Source organism: Dipodomys merriami, unplaced genomic scaffold, assembly GCF_024711535.1.
Source record: "Dipodomys merriami isolate MVZ:Mamm:240054 unplaced genomic scaffold, mDipMer1.0.p SCAF_128, whole genome shotgun sequence".
In the NCBI taxonomy this organism is placed as follows: Eukaryota; Metazoa; Chordata; class Mammalia; order Rodentia; family Heteromyidae; genus Dipodomys; species Dipodomys merriami.
In genome coordinates, this window is record NW_027202582.1 from 2,282,816 (window position 1) to 2,299,365 (window position 16,550).

General features: G+C 48.8%; 1 protein-coding gene across 1 annotated transcript in view; it reads right to left on the reverse strand.

Moving 5' to 3' along the window:
- The window catches only part of LOC138824195 (golgin subfamily A member 6-like protein 25), a 47,331-nt gene that overhangs the window by 2,587 nt on the left and 28,194 nt on the right, over window positions 1–16,550 (reverse strand). The window lies entirely within an intron of this gene.

The window sequence follows — 16,550 nt, forward strand, 5'->3', positions numbered from 1 at the left end:
CTCTAGAGGACCGCCCTCCCCCCACACATACCAAGCTCAACTTAACTTCCATTTTACACATCTAAGGGGTACAAAACCTAATCTTGTCAACTTTGGGAAGAGAGTCCTGGGGGCCAGGGAAGCAGGGTCCTGGGGCTCCTTTGAATCTCTGTGGTCCCAGCTTCTCAGATGAGCTCAGGGCAGGACCCCCCCCCCCAACTCCCCAGCAGCATTGGAGGAGACAGTGAGTGTTCACACAGCTCAGGCACCTTCAGGTTCCTGGATGGTAGGGTCTAGAAGGTAAGTAAGTGCTGGGGGAAAGAGCAAGTAAGAGAGCTCCAGCAGACTGGCAATAGGCCCAGGTGCGGAAGAGAGGAGATTAGCCTAAGTCAATATGTAACTAAGGACAAATGGTGTGGCCAGACCACAAGCACCAGGGAACCCCTAAAGGAGTCCTTTGCTTCTGAAAGAACAAAGGCCTCTTGGCGAAGGTGGGGTTCCAGCCTGGGGATTCAGGATGGGATGTGGGGTGTCTCAGAGGAGGCCAGGATGAACAGGACACAGAAAGCTCCCAGAGCACAGCGGACTTGCAGAGCTGGCGGATGATTGGAGTATGACAACAATAAGGCAGACTCACCACCAATCCCCAGCCTGCCGGGTTCAGCCACAGGCATTCTGGGAATCTTTCCTGGGGGCCTTAAGGACTGATAACAAAACCTGCTTCTGAGAGGCCTGGTGTGGGTGGGGAATGGCTCAGACTCCTATTGTTCTTCCCAAAACAAAGCAGGAGAGCCAGGGAATACTCTTGAAAAGATGCCCTAAATTTAAATGTCTTTTCTAATTTATTTTACAGTCAGCATAGGTTATTTTTATAATTAGAACAAAATAGAGTGGTAAAACCATTGACTGGTTTTAGTTGAAGTTTAACACATCAACTTCGAGATGTGGGTGCCCCCTTCCTACCCTTACAAAAAGAGCAAATGCAGCCTCAGTGATCCAAGTGTGGGCTCTACTAGTCACGGCTCTTCACTTCCACCAAGTCCTGTAGGGTCAGCAGGTGACTGGAAAGAGCCAGGCTTGAATCAAGAGGCGTGGTTGGAATCCTACACCAGTGGCTCATATCTGTAATCCTAGCTGAGGATCATGGGTTAAAAGCCAGCTCAAACAGGATAAAAAAAAAAAAAGTGGAAATGAAGTTAAGGCTCAAGTGGTATAGCACCAGCCTTAAGTGAAAAAGCTACATAAGAGCATGAATCTCCAGTATTGGTGCACACGCGAACACACACACACACACACACACACACACACACACACACACACACACACACACACACACACACACACACACAGAGCCAGGCGTCTGTGGCTCATGCCTGTAATCCTAGCTACTCAGGAGGCTGAGATCTCAGGATCACGGTTCAAAGCCAGCCTGAGTTAAGAAACTCTATGAGACTCTTACCTCCAATAAACCGCTCAGAAAACCAGAAATGGCACTGTGGCTCAAGTGGTAGAGCGCTCGCCTTGAGCTGAAGAGCTGAGGGACAGCGCCCAGGCCCAGAGTTCAAGCCCCACAACCAACAAAAAAATAAATAAAATAAAATCCCTTTATACTCTGCAGAGTCTCTAGATCCCAATCTCAATAGAATCCTTTGAGAAACAACTGACAACTGAGCAGGGCCCAGGACAGGGATGAGGACGGGGATGAGGACAGAGGCTGAGGAGATGCGCCCAAAGGAGAGGAAGGCAGGCCGCCGCGGCAGAGGCCTGAGGTAGAAGACAAGTTCTCCAGCTGGTTTCTTCTATAGACCCCAGGAGCAAGAGGCGACAGATACAGGAGTGCAAACTCCCTCTGAGGGAGCAGAAGACCCTTCCAAGCCCTAAGCCCTGACACAGCTCTACCACCAGAGGGAGGAGCCAGTGGCCTGACTGGGGGGAGGGGGGGATGCTATCCAAGTAAGCCTGGGGAGCCGCTGGCAGCAATCACTATAGGGTCTCCGTCCTGGGACTGCACACTGGTCATATAATCTCCAAGGCTCTTCCACCCACAAAATCCTATAGAGATGAACCAAAGTGCCATGCTGGGCAAAAATTGGGTAGTTGGATGAAAAGACAGCAGTGTGAGGCTCATTGCAAAGCTGTACCTGACTCTGGCTTTGGGGGTGATAAGGCTTCCATGCCATCCTCTGCGTCCACCCCCTGGGGCCAAGGTGGCCACCTGGCCAAGAAGTCCCACTCTTTTGTCCAAACCAGACCTGCTGGGCTGGGAAGGTGGCTCAGTGGTAGAGCGCTTGCCTTGCATGCCTGAGGCCCTGGGTTCGATTCCCCAGCACCACAGAAGCAAAAAGAAAAAAAGCCGGAAGTGGCGCTGTGGCTCAAGTGGTAGAGCGCTAGCCTTGAGCTGAAGAGCTGAGGGACAGCGCCCAGGCCCAGAGTTCAGGCTCCACAACCGGACCAAAAACAAAACAAACAAACAAAAAAACCAAACCGGACCGCTTCCTTTGCCCTCTGTTGGCCCCTTCCCAACTTTCCTAGAGTTTGTTTTGACACTAGCAGTCCTGCCCCAGGCTGACGGGGTGGAGCTGTTGCTCCTCTGACCCATCGCTTTGCCCTGGGCTTTGCCTCACATGCCCCCTTTTCCTGTAGCTCCTCTTGGGCCTCATCTGTGGACACTAGGCTGGAAGCATGGGGGAGGGGGGCAAGGCAGGACCAGCTCTAGAGGGTGGGGTGGGTCACACGTGGAAATTTGGGCAGGGTGAGGCAGGTACCTAAGGGCCAGGAGGCCAGTGGCTGATTTCTCATTCCTCACCATTTCTCCTTGTCTACAGTCATCACCCACCCACCCCCATATTGCCAAGGTATCTATTCCAATACCCCTGGTAAATGCCTGAGACTATGTTTCGTACTGAATAGGCTATGTATAGTCTGTGGTTCCCCCCCCCCTCTACATGTATCTATGATAAACTTTAATGATAAACAGTGCCTGGTTGGCTCTGTTGGCTCATGCCTATTATCCTAGCTGCTCAAGTGACTGGGATCTGAGGATAGCAGTTCGAAGCCAGCCCAGACAGGAAAGTCTGTGAGACTCATCTCCAATTAACCACCTAAAAACTGGAAGTGGAGCTGTGGCTCAAAGTGAGCAAAAGAGCTCAGGGACAACACCCAGGCCCTCAGTTCAAGCCCTGTGACCAACAACAACAACAATAACAAAAAAGACCGAGCCAGGTGCTGGTGTCTCATGCCTATAATCACAGCCACTCAGGGGCTGAGATCTGAGGATCACAATTTAAAAACCAGCCGGAGAGACTCTCAAACCAATCTCAAAGACTCTCCAATTAACTAGCATAACAACAGGCTGAACAGGAGCCATGGCTCTAGTGGTAGAACACCAGCCATGGGCAGAAAATAGCTGAGAGAGAAGAAGCCATGAGCACAAGCCCGAGTACTGGCACATCCACACCAACAAGAAACAGAATAAAATAAGCCAGGAATCTTAAAATGTGATGGCTAGGAGCCAGGTCACTGAGTATTCTGTCCAATGGCAAATACAGATAGATGTATGTGGGCTTCAATCTCACTCCCAACAGCAGATTTGAGAGGCAACTGATGTGCCTCTCTCCCATCTCTATCCCACCCTCGTCCCCCCACAAAAAGGAAACACAAAGACAAGCACTGGGGGCTCAAGCCTGTAATCCTATCTACTCAGGTGTCTGATATCTGAGGACTTTGGTTCAAAGCCAGCCCAGGCAGGAAAGTCTGTGAGACTCTTATCTCTAATTAACCACCAAAAAAGAAAAAAAAATTGTAGAGCTGCAACTCAAGTGCTAGAGCACAAACCTTGAGCAAAAAAAGCTAAGGGACAGCACCCAGTACTGGTGGTACACACACGCACACGCACACGCGCCCGCGCACGCACACGCACACGCGCTCGCGCACACACACACACACACACACACACACACACACACACACACCCCAAGGCACTGCTCACGACAGAGAGTAAGCGAGTGCCACTTGGTCTAGGTTGCTGCCCTCCACTGCTAGTTTCTCCCCCAGAAGGACTTTCCATTCTACAGAACAGAAGGGCCCTAACACTAAGGTGTAAGACTAAATCAAGAGGTGATCCTGGGCACTGAGAGGCTGTGTGTCACTTGCCACAAACCTGAGTTCTTGGATTAAGACTTTGCTTTAGGCAAATACCTGAACACTCTAATAACCACAGTTAATCATCGCTTCCACTCATTAAGCTCCTACTACGCGCCGGGCAGTGGTGTGCTGTGCTTCTCTCTGACATCACCTCTAATTCTCACAACAGCTCTCCGAGGTAGCTATTATGCAGGCTATTTTTAGACAAAGAAACTGAGGCTCAGTCCACTGAACTGTCTTGCTCAAGGTCGTACAGCTATTGCGGGAAGCCAGGACTCAGATTTGAGTCTTGTCCCTTCAACCCTCCACGACTGTGACCTGAGAGAGCCTTCCTATTGTTTGTTTTTTTTTGGTTTGGTTTGGTTTTGTCGATTGTGGGGCTTAAACTCTGGGCCTGGGCGCTGTCCCTCAGCTCTTCAGCTCAAGGCAAGTGTTCTACCACTTAAGCCACAGCACCACTTCCAGTTTTCTGATGGTTAATTGGAAATAAGAGTCTTATAGACTTTCCTGCCTGGGCTGGCTTTGAACCGCGATCCTCCAATCTCAGCCTCCTGAGTGGCTAGGATTATAGATGTGCGCCACTGGTGCCCGCTCAGCCTTCCTAATCTGTCCTGCATTTCTTTTCTGATGCCAGATGTGCAGAGGCTTTGGGGGTCCAAAGCAAAGACCAAGTCCCCAGAAATTCAGTTCCAGTGGGGGAAACAATTCAGGCCTGCCTGCAGAGTGGAGGGGACAGCACCCAGGCAGTGAGAACAGGGCCAGCAGACAGGGCCAGCTGCCCAGGTCAGCGATGAAGCCCTCCATGGAATCTAGTCTCACACAGAAAGTTCTCAAGCTCCCAGAACTCACCCCATATTGACAGAGAGGAGAAAAGGGAGAGGAGGAACAGGGACAGGTGGTAGGAACCCCACCTACCACCCATCTGGTGTATTGTACGTGGAACCGCGGGCCCTAAAGAGGTGAAGACGCAGTCAAGGTCAGCAAGGAGAACGTGTGTGTGTGTGCTCCCTCTAGAATGTGGCAGTCCTCTCCAGAACACACAGGAGATTGTGATCACCCCTAAGCCCATTCGCAAGACAAAAGCCAGAGACCTGGCCCAGGAGGCCAGCTGCCCGCCTGTGGCTCCTTCCAGGATGCCACGAGGGCTCAAATCACCGCCACCGCTGTGGTTGGGGTGCTCCTGTGTGAAGCAGAGGCAGGGCAGGAAAGCCACGCCGCGACTCCAGAGTGGGTCAGGACATTCCAAAGTCACCTGAGTGCTGACACTAACTCCAGCACCTGCCCTAGCATCCGCTGACCTCCTCCCTACAGTCCCAGTTTTCCAGTCCTATAAGAAACTCATCCGGTCCTCAGCTTGGCCAGTCAGGCCGGCTGCCGCCTGGCCTGGGCACTCCCTGCCTCCCCCACCCCTGGGGCCTCCAGGTAACAGGCCTGGGCGCTTCCCCCTCCCCACGCGCAGCAGCGGATGAGCTGCAGAAGGAGAGCAGGAGAACTGGAAGGACTTGCGTGCTTCTGCCAGCGGCACAAACAATCTGCCAGCGGTAATAACAGGGCAAAGGAGCGGACCCGCCTGAGACTCAGGAGGAGGAGGGCAGGCTGGCAGCCAGCTGCCCATGCCAGCACAACTTAGGCCCCTTCACAGAAGCAAGAGTGGCCTACAGAGGGGGTGGGGTGGGGGGTGGGGTCTGTTCTTGCCATGACAGGGTTTGCTGCCACCCCCAATGAGAGGGCTTCCCTCCAAATGAAAACCCCTAAGCCTTTGTTCTTCCTCCACTTTCTCCTAGAAAGTTCTAAGAGGGTCTGGGGTTTCCTTTTCTCACCTCTGGGGGCGCAGCTGGTGTCAGGAGAAGGAGGTGATAAATTTTAGGAAATCCCAGTAAAGCAGGCACCAGTGCCTCAGGCCTGTAATCCCAGCTGCTTAGGAGGCTGAGAGCTGAGGATTCAGTCCAGCATGGTTAAAAAAAAAAAGTCCATGAGATTCTTATCTCCAATTAACCACAAAAAAGATAGAAGTGCCAAAGGAGGGCATTCTTAGGGGAGGCCCACAATATGTCTGTTGTGCCTATCTGACCATATACAATATTTATTGAACTCCAGGAAATGGAAACAAAAGATCTTTTTTTTCTTTGCTGCTGTTTTTCTTTTCTTTTTGTATTGTTTGTTCATTTATCTGTCTTTGGGAGGGACAAAGGGTGAACAAATGCAGCTGGACACTATGTTGAAAATGAACTATACAACATGTGGGTGGGGATGGGAGAAGACACTGGGAGAGAGATCAAGGGGAGGGGAGACATTCTCTAAAAAGACACGCACTGTTTGCCTGACTTATATAACTGTAACTCCTCTGTATATAACCTTTATAAAATAATAATTTTTTTTAAAGCTGGAAGTGGAGCTATGGCTCAACTGGCAGAGTGACAAAGCTAAGGGACAGCACTCAAGCCCTGAGTTCAAGCCCCAGTACCAGAGCACACACGCACACACGTGCCCACGCACACGTGCACAGGGGCGCACATGCACACACACACAGAAAAGTAAGTATGATATTCTCACATTGCTTTTATAATTAAATAAAAAGAAGTTTTGGCTGGGCCCTGGCAGCTCATGCCTATAATCCTAGCTACTCAGGAGGCTGAGATCTGAGGATTGGGTTTCAAAGCCAGCTTGGGCAGGAAATTCCATGAGAATCTTTATCCCCAATAAACTACCCACAAAAAAGCTGGAAGTATGCCAAGCACCAGTGGCTCACACTTGTAATCCTTGCTACTCAGGAGGCTGAGATCTGAGGATTGTGGTTTTAAGATAGCCCAGGCAGGAAAGGCTGTGAGTCTTTTACCTCCAATAAATTACCAGAAAACCAGAAGTGGCGCTGTGGCTCAAGTGGTAGAGTGCTACCCTTGAGCACAAAGAGGCTCAGTGATAGTGCCTAGGCCCTGAGTTCCAGCTTCAGTATTCACACACATACACATACACACACACCATTTTTATTGATTTTGAAAGACTCTTTAGGGGCTGGGAAGGTGGCTCAGTGGTAGAGTGCTTGCCTTGCATGCATGAGGCCCTGGGTTCGATTCCTCAGCACCACATAAGCAAAAAGAAAAAAGCTAGAAGTGGCCTTGTGGCTCAAGTGGTAGAGCGCTAGCCTTGAGCTGAAGAGCTGCGGGACAGCGCCCAGGCCCAGAGTTCAGGCCCCACAACTGGATCCAAAAAAGAAAAGAAAAGAAAAGAAAGACTCTTTTAGCAAATGAAATATTAGAATCCTTTGTTTTCCATTACATTCTTCACTGAGAACTAGAGATTCTTCTCCACCAAACAATTAAAAAAGTAGCACGGGGGTGGGTGGGGGGGAGATCAGAAGGGATAGAAGGGGAAACAAAGGAGGAGGCAATAATGCTTTATAAGAAATGTACTCATTATCTTGCCCATGTAATTGAAACTCCTCTGTACGGTATTTTCACAATCAAAAAAAAAAAAAAAAAAGAAGTAGCATGAACAGGAATGAATGACTGGAAGGCAGAGAGGACAAATTGGGAGAAGATGTCCAGGAATTCTGTCCTTTATGTTGCTCTAAAGTTGAGGGTAGGAGGTCTGACATTGTATAGAAAATAGAAAGGATTTGAATCAGAGGATGCTGGGTTTACAACTGAGGTCTACCAGTTGACTCTGAGGAAGAAAATATAAACTAGAATACCAGTAAAACAGGATTATTGTGAGGATTAAATAGGATAATGTGTTGCTTTAGAAGATATAAAACCCTAAATAGATGTTGATGTAGTAGTTAATAGGATTCATTGTGTTTGTTCTGGGTGGCAGTACTAGGGCTTGAACTTAGGGCCTAGGCAATCTCCCTTAACCTTTTCACTCAAGAGTAGCAATCTATCACTTGAACCATACATCCACTTCGGGCTTTTAGCTGGTTGATTGGAGATAAGAATCTCATGGACTTTTCCTGTGCTGGCTGGCTTCAAACTGTAATCATCAGATCTGAGACTCCTAAACAGCTAGGATTACAGGTGTAAACCATCAATGACATTTTTTTTTCTTTTCTCTGCCAGTCCTGGGCCTTGAACTCAGGGCCTGTATTGTCCCTGAGTTTTTTTTTTTTTGTTTTTTTTGTTTTTTGCTCAATGCTAGCACTCTACCACTTGAGCCACAGTGCCACTTTTGGCTTTTTCTGTGTATATGGTACTGAGAAATCAAACCCAGGGCTTCCTGCATGCTAAGCAAGCACTCTACCACTAAGCCGTATTCCCAGCCCTGACATTCTTTTTTTAACTTTGACACAAAAGCTTGTGCTGGCTGCTAAGAAGGGTGGACATATTGTAGGGTGAGAGGCAATTTTTCCATACAGTTCAGACAAACATTTGAATTTCCTGTTCCACAGTGATAGAACATAAAAGAAAACTGAGGGGCTGGGAAGGTAGCTCAGTGGTAGAGCACTTGCCTTGCATGCCTGAGGACCTGGGTTCGATTCCTCAGCACCACATAAGCAAAAAGAAAAAAGCCGGAAGTAGCGTTGTGGCTCAAGTGGTAGAGCGCTAGCCTTGAGCTGAAAAGCTGAGGGACAGCGCCCAGGCCCAGAGTTCAGGCCCCACGATCAGACCAAAAAAAGAAAAAAAAAGAAAACTCTGAGCTCAAAGGATGGTGTTCAATGACTTCTGAGATCTTTTGAGGAACGTGAGAGAAAAGAAAAAAAAGACACAAAATGCTGGTGACCTCCCTCACCTGTACTTGTTTATACTGATGTTTTTGCAAAATGCTTGGGGCTGAGTTGGGTGGACCAAGATGTCACAGCTTGTCATCTAGGAGGAGACTGGGAGAGGCTGGGCGGCGATTCTGGTTAGATGAGTCCCCACCCCACACGAGGCGGGGACGCGTGTTCATGAATCATAAGCCCCTCTTGTTCATAGCTGCTCAGCTAGTTCTTACAGTCCCTCTCTGGGCTTTCATATTGTATGACTCCAAACACCTTTGAAGACTACTGCTTTCTTCAGTCTACTTGGATGAAATGAATTCATCATAACAAGCTCCTTAAGTACTGATCTTGTTAGAGACTCATTCTTCTTCTTCTTTTTTGGTGCCAGTCTTGGGTCTTGAACTCTGGGCTTGGGCATTCTCCCTTAGCATTTTTGCTCAAGGCTGGCACTCTACCACTTAAGCCCCAGCTCAGCTTTTTGGTGGTTAATTGGAGATAAGACTCTCATGGAACTTTCCTGGCCAGGTTGTCTTCAAACCATGATACTCAGATCTCAGCCTCCTGAGCAGCTAGGATTTATAGGCGGCGTGAGCCACTAGCATTCAGCATAATCTTCATTCTTTTCTGCTTTCTTTTCTTGAATACCCCCTTCTCTTTCCTTTTATCTTACCTCCTTTTGTGCCTTTTCAGAATTGTGTTAATTTCTCTTCCTCTCCTATATCCTCAGTTTCCATCTCCTCTTGTCTGCCTTCCTCTACCACTAGATCCTGCACACATCTTACTGAGTGGCTCTTCCTGCGCAAGACACCTGCCGGTGGAAGCCAGCTCTCCATGCCAGATTTTAAGCCCAGGGAAGACCATCTGTTGACAAGACGCAGACAAGAGATAGCCACTGGGGCTGGGAAGGTGGCTCAGTGGTACAGTGCTTGCCTGGCATACATGAGATCCTGGGTTCGATTCCTCAGCACCACATAAACAAAAAAAGCCAGAAGTGGCGCTGTGGCTCAAGTGGTAAAGTGCTAGCCTTAAGCTGGAGAGCTGAGGGACAGCGCCCAGGCCCAGAATTCAAGCCCTATGACAGACAAAGGAGAGAGAGAGAGAGAGAGAGAGAGAGAGAGAGAGAGAGAGAGAGAGAGAGACAGCCACTGAATGGCAGTGTAGAGAAGTACCCCCTTCCCACTGGGGACACCAAGACCACCAGCCCATGCACTTCCTTCATCCTTGATTCAAGCCTGTCTTTGAATTATCCCACATCACCATGTTTTCTTCCAGTCTGCCTGCCAAACCACCACCTGCTTCCCCACCACTCCCTCTCCGCAGGGAGTCCTCTCCGCAGGGGTTTATCTACCCCTGGCTGGTGCTGACTTGCCCCGACAGAAAGCCTGGTGGCAGGTGTGCTTTTGCCTGGTGAATTGAGATTCTCAGCATCCTGATTGGCAAGGGTAAGGAGAGGCAACAAGAAATAGCCTTAACATGTCTGCTGGCTGGGCCCTGGGCCTCTGTCCCTCTATTCTAGGCCCTTCAGTTGATCCCCGCTATTCAGCGGAGTGGCAGATGGGAGTTTTTCCTGTCTCCTTCATTCCTTAGAACCCCACCCACTGTGTGTGTGTGTGTGTGTGTGTGTGTGTGTGTATGTGTGTGTGTGTGTGTGTGTGTTTTAATCCAAATCTCATTTCGAAATCTCCTGCCCAAGGGGTTTCCCAGCCCCTCCTAGTTTTGCATCAACCTGCTGATTACAGCACTCCTGTATGAGGAATTGAGATGTTTAGGTGGGACTGGCTGGCACAAGGCCCTGAAGACACTCCTGTGCGCAACAGTCATCCAACTAGTGGCATCTGGACAAACAAACCTATTCCCTGACCCATCTTCCATGAAGGAAAACCGGAGGACATGACTGCATGGCAGCCAGAAACCCAGCCGCGGGCGCAGGGCAGCCGGCGCTGAATCCTCAGAATTCTCTGCCCCCACAGCATCCTAATGGAAGCCACTCCACGTTTCCCTACCTCTGGCTTAATGAGTGTTAAAGAACTAGAATGCCCGCCTGGAGCCCAGCATAGTGTAGCCTACAAAACAGTAAAAAATCATTCTGATTTTTATTTTCATGCTTATGTCTGTAATCCTAGCCAGTCAGAAGGCTAAGATCTGAGGATAGCAGTTTCAAAGACAGACTGGGCAGAAAAGTCCATGAGATTTCTCTCCAGTTAACCAGCAACAAGGTAGAAGTGGTTCAAGTGATAGAGCTCTAGCCTTGACTGAAAAAGCTAAGGGAGAGTGCCCAGGTCCTGAGTTCAAACCCCAGTTTGGCGCACACACACACACACACACACACACACACACACACACACACACACACACACACACACACACACACACACACACACACACACACACACACACACACACACACAACACGCTATTAAAAGCCTTGCTTCTTCTTCCAATTCTCACTAAGCTTACTCCTTTCATGCAAATGACTAGCAGCACCTGGCTGTGGAACCCTCCTGGAGGCTCCAGGCTCCCTATTGGGTGCTCTGGCTTGGAACTAAGTGTCTGGCTGTCTGCTCCTGTAAACCCAGGGCAAAAGACACGGATGCCACAGCCAGCCCTTGTTCTGGTACATGGATTCACTCTTGCTACACTTTGACTCAGTCTAAAGTCTTCAAATAGCCACAAAAGGCAGAATCCTGTCCCTTGCATGTACATATGCGATATGTATGTGCACACACATTTATACACACGTCTCAGGGCAAGAACCTGGCTTTCAGAAGGAAAGGCAAGCAAGCATCCAGGATAAAAGTCATTTGTGGCTCATGGTAGCTAGTAAGAAAAAAGAGAGGCCACAAAATGTCAGGGGTGAGATAGGGTCCTCATCTCCCTAGACCAGGGTCTAGGTAGAACCAGGGATCCTGGAATTGTTGCCTTTGCCAACATTTGTTCTTGTTTTTTGGGTCAGTCGTGGGGCTTGAACTCTGGGCCTGGGCGCTGTCCCTCAGCTCTTCAGCTCAAGGCTAGTGCTTTACCACTTCAGCAGCTTTTTCTGCTTTTGTGGTGCTGAGGAATCAAAACCCAGGGCCTCTATACCAGGCAAGCACTCTACCACTAAGCCACCTTCCCAGCCCTGCCAACATATTCTTAAAACCCAAACTTGTGAGGGTGGGGAAATGTGCTTGAGGTGGTAGAATGCTTGCCCAGCATGCATAAAGCGCTGGGTTTGATTCCTCAATACCACATAAGCAGAAAAAGCTAGAAGTGGCGCGTGGCTCAAATAGTAGAGTGCTAGCCTTGAGCAAAAGAAGCTCAGGGTCAGTGACCAGGGCTTGAGTTCAAGGCCCAGGACTGACAAAAACAAACAACAAAACAACAACAAAAACAAAAATCTTGTGGGCTGGGGTAATAGCTCAGTGGTAGAGTACTTGTCTACCAAGCATAAAATTTTGGGTTTAATTCTTAGCTCTATAAAATTAAAGCTAAAATTGGTTGGAAGACAATCTAACAGTATAAATAAAAAACAAATAAACAATAAGAGTCACTTCAGCCAGGCACAGTGGCTTATACCTATAATTGAAGTTACTTAAGAGGTGGAGAAAGGAATCAAAGTTCATGGATGGCCCAGGCAAAAGAAAGCTTAGCAAGGCTATTACAAAGAACAAGCTGGGAAGGCTATAATCGTAGCTACTCAGGAGGCTGAGATCAGAGGATCCCAGTTTGAAGCCAGCCCAGGCAGGAAACTCCGGGACACTCCTATCTTCAATAAACAACAAAGAAAAAGCCAGAAGTAGTGCTGTGGCTCAAGTGTTAGAGTGCTTGCATTGAGCAAAAGGAGCTTAGGAAGCCGGGTGCTGGTGGCTCATGCCTGTAATCCTAGCTACTCAGGAGGCTGAGATCTGAGGATCACGGTTCAAAGCCAGCCCGGGCAGGAGAGACTGTGAGACTCCTATCTCCAATAAACCACCAGAAAACCGGAAGTGGCGCTGTACCTCAAGTGGTAGAGCGCTAGCCTTGAGCTGAAGAGCTGAGGGACAGCGCCCAGGCCCAGAGTTCAAGCCCCACGACTGACAAAAATAAAAAAATAAATAAAAAGGAGCTTAGGGACAGTGTCTAGGCCTGGAGTTTGAGCCCCAGGACCGACAAAAAGAAACAAACAAAACAACAATCAGGGCCTGGTGGTTCATGCTTGTAATCCTACCTAGGTAGGAGAATTGAGATCAGAAGATAGCCTGGGCAAAACCTCAAAAATAACCTTCATAGGGCTGGGAATGGGGCTTAGTGATAAGAGCGCTTGCCTAGCATGCATGAAGCCCTGGGTTCCTTCCTCATAACCACATACACAAAAAAAGCCAGAAGTGGCACTATGGCACAAGGCTAGAATGCTAGCCTTGAGCAAAAGAAGCTCAAGGACAGTGCCCAAGCCCTGAGTTCAAGCCCCAGGACTGGCAAAAATAAATAATAAATAAATAAATAACCTTTATAGGGACAAGCGTTTCCTCCTCTGGGATATACAACCATATAATATCCTTCTTATAAGAACTCTAACTCGGGGCTGGGAAGGTGGCTCGGTGGTAGAGCGCTTGCCTTGCATGCCTGAGGCCCTGGGTTCAATTCCTCAGCACCATATAAGCATAAAGAAAAAAGCTGGAAGTGGCGCTGTGGCTCAAGTGGTAGAGCGCTAGCCTTGAGCTGAAGAACTGAGGAACAGTGCCCAGGCCCAGAGTTCAGGCCCCACGACCAGACCCCCCCCCCCAAAAAAAAGAACTCTAACTCTGCTGGGTGCCCATGGCTTATGACTATAATCCTAGCCACTCAGAAGGCTGAGATCTGAGGATCTGTGTTCAAAGGCAGCCCAGGCTGAAAAGTCCCCTGTGAGACTCTTATCTACAATTAACCACTGAAAAACCAGTAGCTCAAAGTAGTAGAGCATTAGCCTTGAGCAAAAGAGTGCCTAGGCCCCTGGGTTCAAGACCCATGATTGACAAAAAGGGGGGGGGGGAGGAAGGGAGGGAGGGAGCGAGGGAGGAAGAAAAAGAGAGAGAGAAGGAAATCCAACTCCTTTACCACCATGAGGAAAGGTATTAAGGGTAAAGGAGACATCTGACAGTCCCTAGGTATCACAGGTTTAGTAAAGAGCCAGTACCTAAAGGAAGCTGGTGTGGAAAGAATGACCTTCCCAGGACTCAAACCCTTCTGACCACATATGCCCACCGGGTCCAGGCCAGCGCAATGGCATGGGTGCTATAAGTCTCAAGGCTACCTTGATGTCTCCAGATTCCTGGCCATCTAAGGACCAGGAAGCTCTGAGCAAGAGCTGTCCAGTAGGAGGGGCTTCGCTGCCATCCCTCTGACACTCTTTGGTATGAGTGGACAGGTTCACCATTTCCCTGTCTCATCTTTGAAATCATCTCATAAAAGTTCACCATAGCCAGGCACCCGTGGCTCACGTCTGTAATCCTACCTACTCAGGAGGCTGAGATCTGAGGATTGTTTTTCGCAGCCAGCCTGGACAGGAAAGTCCGTGATACTCTTAGCTCCAATAAACTAGTCAGGAAAAAACAGAAGTAGTGCTGTGGCTCAAGTGGTAGGATGCTAGTCTTTTTGCTGAAGAGCTAAGAGACAGCTCCCAGACTCAGGATTGGAAAAAAAAAAAAAAAAAAAAAGGTCATCATAGAGAACAGACTTCTCATTCCACCTATTATTGGTTCCTGGACCAGGGGCTGGAAGCATGTGATTGTCCTAGAGATGATAAGCACAGGAGGACACACTACCATTGAGCCTTTTTCCAGAAGTAAGATTGTTGATGTTGAGCCTGGTGCTGGTGGCTCATGCCTGTAATCCTAGCTACTCCAGAGGCTGAGATCTGAGGATGGCAGTTTGAAGCCAGCCCAGCAGGAAAGTCCTGAGACTTATCTCCAATAAACTACTCAGAAAAAGCCAAAAGTGGCACTATGATTATTGCACTAGCTTTGAGCACAAACATACTCAGGGAGGGGAAACAAAGGAGGAGGCAACAATGCTTGATAAAAAAATGTACTCATTATCTTGCCCATGTAATTGTAACCCCTCTGTATGGTATTTTCACAATAAAAAGAAAAAGAAAAAAAAAACACACTCAGGGACAGCACCCAGGCCCCAAGTTCAAGCCCCACAACAACAGAAAAGCCAGGAGGGGCTGGGAAGGTAGCTCAGTGGTAGAGTGTTTGCCTTGCATGCATGAGGCCCTGGGTTCGATTCCTCAACACCACATAAACAGAAAAAGCCAGAGAAGTGGTACTGTGGCTCAAGTGGTAGGGTGCTAGCCTTGAGCTGAAGAGCTGAGGGACAGCGCCCAGGCCCAGAATTCAAGCCACAGGACTGACCTAAAAAAAGAAAAAAGCCAGGAGTGGAGGAATGGTTCAAGTGTTAAGAGCACTAGCCTTGAAGGAAAAAGCCAAGAAGAGCATGAGGCCGAGTTCAAGCTCGGAATTGGCATGCACACAGACACATATGCACGAGCACGTGCGTGCGTGCGAGCGCACACACACACACACACACACACACACACACACACGGACAAGATCATCAATGTTAAGGTCAGAAGGAGCATCTGCAGTGAACAGGGCTGCGTGTGACTGCGTGGGCACCACCCCCAGGCTGGTAGATGGGAAGGAGAATCTGGAGATATATGAGTTGACCAGATGCAATGAGGAGCCAGGCTGTACTCTCAAAGCACCAGATGCCCATCATCTCGTTGATTTTACCAAAGAAGGAAGGAAAAGGCAAAGGCTTTCTCATTTTGTCAACTCCAAAGTGCACAGGGAGAGAGCGCTTTCAGGTGAACCAGCCACTGTTGTGTTTGTTCCAGGAGTGGGGCTTGAATTCAGGGTCTCGCATTCTTACTCGGCTTTTTCAGTCAAGGTTGGTGCTCTATTCTCTTGAGCCACAGCTCCACTTCTGGGGTTTTGCTGGTTAACTAGACATAACAGTCTCAGGGACTTTTCTGCCGTCCTCAGATCTCAGCCTCCTGAGTAGCTAGGATGACAGGCATGAGCCACTGGCACCTGGTAAAATGAGCCACGCTTCACCCACACGGTTAGGGAAAAGCACAGATGAGAAATTCAAAGCTCTTCTTTTGGTTCCAACTACAGTAAACCAGACAGATACCTGAGTTTTGGGTTTGTTTTTTTTTTTAGTGGGCTGGTTCTAGGCCCTGGCAGTGTCTGGTAGTCTGAGAGGGCAGGCTGATGTGACCAGGTGGGCTACACTCGGCTCCTTGAACTGCAAAGGGAGCCAAACCACAAACTGCAAATAACAGAGATGTTCACTTGAGTAATTAGAATTTAAAAAAAAAAATCTGTCAGCTAGCTAAGTACTTTGAAAGGGTTTAGGTGTGGCTGGAAGCATTCTATACACTTTTTTTAAAAAGCCAAACCTGTAGACAGCCAAAAATACTAGTAGTTTAACGAGCTTATAAAGTTGGAGTGACTCTTCACAGCTAACAGCAAGGTCTGGGGTTCAAATATTTCACCATCAAAGAGACTGCTACAGGGTATTCATCCCTGACCACTTCCTCTGAGCAGGGCCCCGGCTTCTTACAGCTCATTCTTCCCCTCTGTTAACTGACCCAGGCAATCCCCCCTCCCCCCCCCCCCCCGCCCCCCCAGTGCTTTGTAGAAGAGAAATAACTCTTGGTCTTGGGAGATGATTTCTGATGCCTTAGTCTTGCTTTCTCTTCTTCTTCCCAAGCTACCTGAAAGATCTC